This window comes from Indicator indicator, chromosome 15, assembly GCF_027791375.1.
Source record: "Indicator indicator isolate 239-I01 chromosome 15, UM_Iind_1.1, whole genome shotgun sequence".
In the NCBI taxonomy this organism is placed as follows: Eukaryota; Metazoa; Chordata; class Aves; order Piciformes; family Indicatoridae; genus Indicator; species Indicator indicator.
Window position 1 is genome coordinate 22960983 of NC_072024.1, and position 8002 is coordinate 22968984.

Consider the following 8002-nt stretch of genomic DNA (forward strand, 5'->3'; position numbering starts at 1 on the left):
ACCTGTGCTGGATTCTCTGGTCCTGCTCTGGCAGGGGGTTGGACTGGAAGATCTCCAGAGGTTCCTTCCAACCCCTAACATCCTCTGATCCTGTGATCCCATGAAACAAAGGTTTTAGGGTTTCTCTTGGAGTGATACTGAAAATTAACTGAGGGCTTGCAAGAGGAGATAACCAATGGAAAGCCACCAGGAGTTCAGTTGCTTCTTGTTTCCTATATCTTATCAATACTGATACATAAAGCCAGGTGAATGAGGCCAAGGAGTGTCCAGTTCTGGACTCCTCAGCACAGCAGCAGAGACAGGGACCTGTGGGGACAGGGCCAGAGGAGGCCACAGCAATGCTGGCAGGGCTGGAAGCCCTCTGCTGTGAGGCCAGGATGAGAGAGTTGGGCTTGGTCAGACTGGAGAAGAGAAGGCTCCAGGGAGACCTTCTGGTGGCCCTTCAGTGCTTGAAGGGGCTGAGCAGAGAGCTGGGGACAGACTTTTGAGCAGGGCCTGTTGTGACAGGACAAGGAGTGATGGTTTGAACTGAAAGAGGGAGATTCAGACTGGAGAGAAGGAAGAAATGTTTTATGCTGACAATGGTAAGACCCTGTCCCAGGTTGCCCAGAGGGGTGGGAGCTGCCCCATCCCTGGAAGCACTCCAGGTCAGGTTGTTTGGGGCTCTGAGCAACCTGCTCCCGTTGCAGAGGTCCCTGCTGACTGTAAGGGGTTTGGACTGGATGCCCTTTAAAGGTTCCCTTCCAACTCAAGCCAGTCAAGGAGTCCATGACTCCACACTGCTGGGTTACTCTTCTGCCAGTGCTGAGACAAAGAGGATCTCCATGAAGCCCCCCAGTAGTGTCCCAACCCAAAACCAGTCTACTTGGTAGGCAACTTTAGACTATCTAATGCAGAGACCACAGGCAGCATTTTGTGTTCCTCCTCTCTAGCTACAGGCAGCTCCTTGACTTCGGCAGCTGCACATTCCCTAGAACATGAAAACAGATGCAAAAATAAATCCTGCATGTTTAAAACATCAAATTGAGAACACCAAAGGAAAATTCATGGTTTACCAGATCCTTTTCATTCCTAAAACTTGTGTTTGTCACACTAGAGACAGCAGCAGAGGCTCCCAGCCTTTATATATTCTAATATGATGAATCACACCATGGTACTGAGCTGTTCTCAGAAGCAATCTAAGCTTTAGAATAAAATCACTGACTCCAGCAGCCTTATGATGAGGAAGAGGAGGGGGAAGAAAAAAGGACCAATAAAAATAGTCTCTGGAAAATAAGCTTTTATGAATGAGGGGGAAGTAATTTGGTGTCCAAAAGGCAATGTTCAGCTCTGTGTTTTGTGTCCTTGGAGCAGGTTCAACTTGGCCTTTTGAGGAACACATCAGTTGCAGAATACCTGATCTACAGAGGCTCATGAAAGAGTGAAACAGTGTGGTCCCATCCCATGCCATGGGACTGTTTAGTCTGGAGAAGAGAAGGTTGAGAGGGATCTGATCAATGTCTATCAATAGCTGAAGGGTGGGGGTCAAGGGGAGGGGGCCAGGCTCTTTTCAGTGGTGCACAGTAATAAGCCAAGGAACAACAGGTACAAGCTGGAACAGTGAAGGTTTCAGCTCAGCATGAGGAGAAACTTCATACAGTGAGGATGACATAGCCCTGGAGCAGGCTGCTCAGGGGGGTTGTGTCTCCGGAGACTTTTAGACTCCACCTGGATGCATTCCTGTGCAGACTACCCGGGGTGATGCTGCTTTGGCAGGGGGGTTGGACCTGATGATCTTTGGAGGTCCCTTCCAACCTCTGATGTCCTGTGTTACTGTGATCTCCTGGAAGCCAGTCAGCTCCACCAGCAAGTGCTGCTCCCAGGAAAACCTCCCTGCTAAAACCTAAAGCTGCTGTAAGAGGCAGGGACGGCATCTGGGTCACCAGCAGCAAGTTGAAGAAGTGCTGTGTTGGCATTGATATCTTCATCCCTGAACTCCAAGGTAGCTCCTGCCTGTGCCACCCACTGAGAGATGGCAGTGAGAGCTCAGGCAGAATTCCTCCCCAGAGGTATCACAGATCTTTGGGATGCCAGTTCTCAGTGGCACACTGAAGAAATCATTCCCAAGACCTAAGAAGGTGCCAGCACTACTACGGAATCACTTGTCTGCAGTCATAGAACCAAGGACTCTATGGTCTGGAAGGGACCTTTCAAGGTCATCTAATCCAACCCCTTACACTCAGCAGGGTCATCTGCAGCTAGAGCAGGTTGTTCAGAGCCCCTAACAACCTGACCTGGAGTGCTTCCAGGGATGGGGCAGCTCCCACCTCTCTGGGCACCTTGCCCAGGGTCTCCCCACCCTCAGTGTGCAAGATTTCCCCATTCTCTCCAGTCTGATTTTTCCCTCTTTCCGTTCAAACCATCACCTCTTGTCCTGTCACAACAGGCCCTGCTCAAAAAGTCTGTCCAATGTTTGCATGCAGGCAGGCAGCACCCCCAGCCATGAGCGAGCCATGCCAGAGCCACTGCAGCTGATTTTGGCTTTGTTAGTAAATGGAAAGATATTTTTTACCCTTCACAGCCACAAAGGATCACAACCTTCTCTATGGTGTAACCTTCAGGGTGTCCCCAAATCCCCATGGCAGCTCTAATGGCAACAGCAATAACAAAGTTTCTTCTTCTTTGCAACATTCAATCTCTCAAACCCATTCTCACCAATGCTGCCACCACCTGAAAACCAGACCACACTGAGCCATTGCTTTGTTAGATACTGAAACACTGGAGAAAAAAAAATAACCCACAACAGCTTTGGTGCCTTGGCTTTGCAGGGCAAAGATCCAGTGTGCCTCCTGGAAAGCATCACTGGGTGTGAGAATCACAGAATTGTCAGGGTTGGAAGGGACCTCAAGGCTCAGCCAGTTCCAACCCCCCTGCCATGGGCAGGGACACCTCACACTCCAGCAGGTTGCTCACAGCCACATCCAGCCTGGCTGCAAAAACCTCCAGGGATGAGGCTTCCACCACCTCCCTGGGCAACCTCTGCCAGTCTCTCACCACCCTCATGGGGAACAACTTCTTCCTAACATTTGATCTGAATTTCCCCATTTCTAGTTTTGCTCCATTCCTCCCAGTCCTGTCACTCCCTGACACCCTCAAAAGTCCCTCCCCAGATTTCTTGGAGCCCCCTTCAGATCCTGCAAGGCCACAAGAAGGTCTCCTCAGAGCCTTCTCCTCTCCAGCCTGCACAGCCCCAACTCTCTCAGCCTGTCCTCAGAGCAGAGCAGCTCCAGCCCTCTGCTCATCCTTGTGGCTCTTCTCTGGACACCTTCCAGCACCTCCAGATCCCTCTTGTAACAGAGGCTCCAGAACTGGACCCAGAGCTCCAGGTGGGGTCTCAGCAGAGCGGAGCAGAGGGGGAGAATCCCCTCCCTGGCCCTGCTGGCTATGCTAACATTGTGTTAGTTACACAATGGTGCTGGCACAAGCCTCAGAGGTGGGCTGTGTGAGGAGCAGTTGGGATGAGGATGATCTTTGAAGGTGCAGCAGCCCATTCTCAGACTGAGATACTAAGCAGGAGGAGCAGTGCTGCTTCATCATGAAAGAGCAGAATTCAGTCCACTGGTGCCTCTTGAACCAGGAGTGACCGTGAGAGCAATCCATGGAAACAACAGCAGAAAGGGTCAAGCCCCAGGCCTAAAACTCACAGAAGCGGTTCAGATGTGGAATGTGGTCAGATCCCTGCTTGCTTGACTTCTGCTGTTCAAGACTGGAAAGTCACAGACACTGACATGGCTTTACCTGAGTATCACAGTACCACAGTACATTAGAGGTTGGAAGGGACCTCCAGAGATCATCAGGTCCAACCCCCCTGCCAGAGCAGGGTCACCCAGGGCAGGTCACACAGGGATGCATCCAAGTGGGTTCTAAAAGTCTCCAGAGAAGGAGACTCCACAACCCCTCTGGGCAGCCTGCTCCAGGGCTCTGTCACCCTCACTGTAAGGAAGTTTCTCCTCATGCTGAGGTGAAATCTTCTATGTTCCAGCTTGTACCTGTTTTTTCTTGTCTTATTATTGCACACCACTGAAAAGAGCTTGGCCCCCTCCCCTTGCCCCCCACCCCTCAGCTATTGATAGACATTGATCAGATCCCCTCTCAGCAGTAGTTTTTATGTTCAGCTGAGTTTTCTTGGGAAGCAGCAAGGAAGCTGCCTTCGGAGTGTCACTTCTGCAGGGGCATTGAAAGGCCGAAGCTGTAACAAGGAAGTACAGCAGTGCCCGTCAGCTGTATGGCCACTAAAGAACAAAGATCTAAACTGGAATTTGCCCTACAGCAGCTCATATGATAGTTTCACATCCAGGCCTGTTCCTGCACTGTGATTCCTGGCAGTACAAATGGGAACGTTGGGTTCCTGCAATTGCTGCTGCTTCTGCAGGCTGCAACCTCTGCTCCCAGCAGGGAAAAACATTGAGAGGGTTGGATCAGCAAGCTACAAACCTGGGATAAAAACAACTTACCAGAAATTAACAGACATATTTCAGCAGATGTGTGGCCATATTAGGTATGGGTATGCAGAGTAATACAGCATGGTGGGGTCAGAAGGGACCTCCGGGGATCATCCAGTCCAATCCCCCTGCTAAAGCAAGGCACCCACAGCAGCTTGCCCAGGAGCACAATGCCCAGGGGGGTTTAGAATCTCTGCAGAGAAGAAGACTCCACAACCTCTCTGGGAAGCCTGCTCCAGGCCTCCAGCACCCTCACAACAAATTCCTCCTCCTGTTCAGAGGGAACCTCCTGGACTCCAGTTTGTGCCCATCGCCAGGTTCGACAAGACCAAGGGCAAGGTCCTGCAGCTGGGTTGAGGCAATCCCAAGCACAAGTACAGGCTGGGCAGGGACTGGCTGGAGAGCAGCCCTGAGGAGAGGGACTTGGGGGTGCTGGGGGAGGAGAAGCTCAACAGGAGCCAGCAGTGAGCACCTGCAGGCCAGAGAGCCAAGCAGAGCCTGGGCTGCAGCAAGAGAAGTGTGGCCAGCAGGGCCAGGGAGGGGATTCTCCCCCTCTGCTCCACTCTGCTGAGACCCCACCTGGAGCTCTGGGTCCAGTTCTGGAGCCTCTGTTCCAGGAAGGATCTGGAGGTGCTGGAAGGTGTCCAGAGAAGGGCCATGAGGATGAGCAGAGGGCTGGAGCTGCTCTGCTATGAGGAGAGACTGAGAGAGTTGGGGTTGTTCAGTCTGGAGAGGAGAAGGCTCTGAGGAGACCTTCTTGTGGCCTTGCAGTATCTGAAGGGGGCTACAAGAAAGCTGGGGAGGGACTTTTGAGGGTGTCAGGGAGTGATAGGACTGGGAGGGATGGAATAAAGCTGGAAGTGGGGAGATTCAGGCTGGATGTGAGGAAGAAGTTCTTCCCCATGAGAGTGGTGAGAGCCTGGAATGGGTTGTCCAGGGAGGTGGTTGAGGTCCCATCCCTGGAGGTGTTTAAGGCCAGGCTGGATGAGGCTCTGGCCAGCCTGATCTAGTGTGAGGTGTCCCTGCCCATGGCAGGGGGGTTGGAACTGGCTGATCCTTGTGGTCCCTTCCAACCCTGACTGATTCTGTGATTCTAACTCAAGCAGCCCTTTTTCATTTCATTTCTATTTATTTTTTACCTGCTATCTTCTTACTTATTTCCTTCCTCCATTTTCTGAAATTGGTTTTGGAAATGGCCCTTATTTTTGTTTTCTACTTGGCAACAAATGTACAACTGAACTTTGAACATGTTTCAGAGTCTAAGAGGTAAGTGTCCAGCTACCAGCAGCAGCACTTCTCTCCTGTAACTCCTCCAGCGCTCTGACGCCGGAGCTCGGTATTGAGCAGCACCCGTGGTAATTAATTCTAATTTTAGTGCCACCTCTTTTTGACCACCAATAAATCCATGTGCTTTCTAATCCAGAATTGGGCTCTGTTCCAGCATCACAGGATTTGGTTATTTTAAAACCATTTCTGTACCTGCTCTGACTGTCAGTAACCTCAAAATGTTTGGCATGGGAAAAAAAGAAATGTGTTTGGATTAGGGTCACGAAATGCCCACAGGATGGCAACTCCAACAGCAGTCTCCTTGCTGGAACCACAGACAACACAGCAGAGTGATGCCATTTGGTATGGGAATGGCCTTCTCTGCACAAAGAACATGACCTCCTTCTGGAAGAACCACAGAATTGTTTCACTTGGAAAACATCTCCAAGATCACTGAGTCCAACCATCAACCCAACAGCACCCTGGCCACTAAACCATGTCCCCAGGTGCCATGGCCACAGGTTCATTTAATACCTCCAAGGAAAGGGACTCCACTACCACCCTGGGCAGCCTGTTCCAGTCCCAGAACACTCTTACAGGAAAGAAATTGTTCCTAATCTCCAATCTAAACCTCCCCTGGCACAGCTTGAGGCCATTTGCTCTCATTCTATCACCTGATACTAGGGAGAGGAGACCAACCCCCACCTCACTCCAACCTTCTTTCAGGGAGTTGTACAGAGCAATGAGGTCTCCTCTCAGCCTCCTCTTCTCCAGACTAAACACCCCCAGTCCCCTCAGCTGCTTCTCCCCAGCCCTGTTCTCCAGACCCTTCCCCAGCTTTGTTGCTCTTCCCTGGACCCACTCCAGCTGCTCGATGTCCTTCTTGCAGTGAGGAGCCCCATGCTGAACCCAGCACTCAAGGTGTGGCCTCACCACTGCTGAGTTCAGGGGAACAATCACTGCCCTGCTCCTTCTGGCCACACTACTGCTGATCCAGGCCAGGATGCTAGTGGCCTTCCTGACACATTGCTGGACCATGGTCAGCTGCTATTAACCAGCACCCCCAGGTCCTTCTGTGCTGGGCAGTTTCTGCTGGAGTGCACATGGTGTTGCTGTGCCCCAAGTGCAGCAGCCAGCACTTGGCTTTGTTAAACCTCCTACAAGTGACCTCAGCTCATCGATCCAGCCTGTCCAGGTCCTTCTGCAGAGCCTCCTACCCTGAAGCAGATCAACACTGCCACCCAATTTAGTGCCATCTGCAAACCTGTTATCAAAACACACTGAAGTTCTTCCAAGGGATCCACTACTGCAAATGGCAATCCTGCCTCAAGCCCACATTCCCTGAACACCCTTTCCTTGCCCCTTGTACATCTTTGATACCAACACAAAGTGTTCATACTAAAGAAACTCTTCCCCCCTCCCCCTGCCTCTGCCTGTTCAGACAGAAGTAATTACAGAAAGATGTTTTGATGAGTCTCAAGGCTGTTGTCCAGCTCCTCCTCTGCTACTTCATAAACTGGATGTATTTCAGGGAGCTGCCAAAGATATGGATGTTATTTAATTCAAGTAACAGAGCCACGTATTTCAAATGATGTCTTCCCCCAAGTCCTTCTTTGCTGCCAGCTCTTACCTGCTGCTTTCATGCTAGGCAGCCCTTTTACTGGGGGTTATTACTAAGGAAATTAAGTGTTAGAGCTGGTGTCAGCCCCACACCACATCCTTCATATCCTCAGGTACCTCCCAATTGCACTCAAGCAGAGAAGACTTCCACTGACTTGAAATATAAGCCAATAAAGGAGGTCTAACTGAGTGGGGGAGGAAAGAGAACAGCCTGCTCCCAGCACTGAGCACTTGCTGAAGTTAACAGGTCTGATGGCTACCCAGCTCAGGGTCCTACCTCCTGGGGCTGGAAGGAGCATCCCAGTCTGTAGCTGTTCTCTGGTTCATCTGGATTTCTTGAGTGCAAGGGAAGGATGATATTTGGCTTCTCAGAAGCAAAGGAGCCTGATCAATAACCCAGAGCACCCTAAACATATCACAGAATCACAGAAAGGTAAGGGCTGGAATGGACCTCTGGAGACCATTGAGTCCAACCCCCCTGCCAGAGCAGCATCACCTTGAGCAGGTCACACAGGAACACAGCCAGATGGGTCTTGAAAGTCTCCAGAGAAGGAGACTCCACAACCTCTCTGGGCAGCCTGCTCCAGGGCTCCAGCACCCTCACACCAAAGTTTCTCCTCATGCTGAGGTGTTCC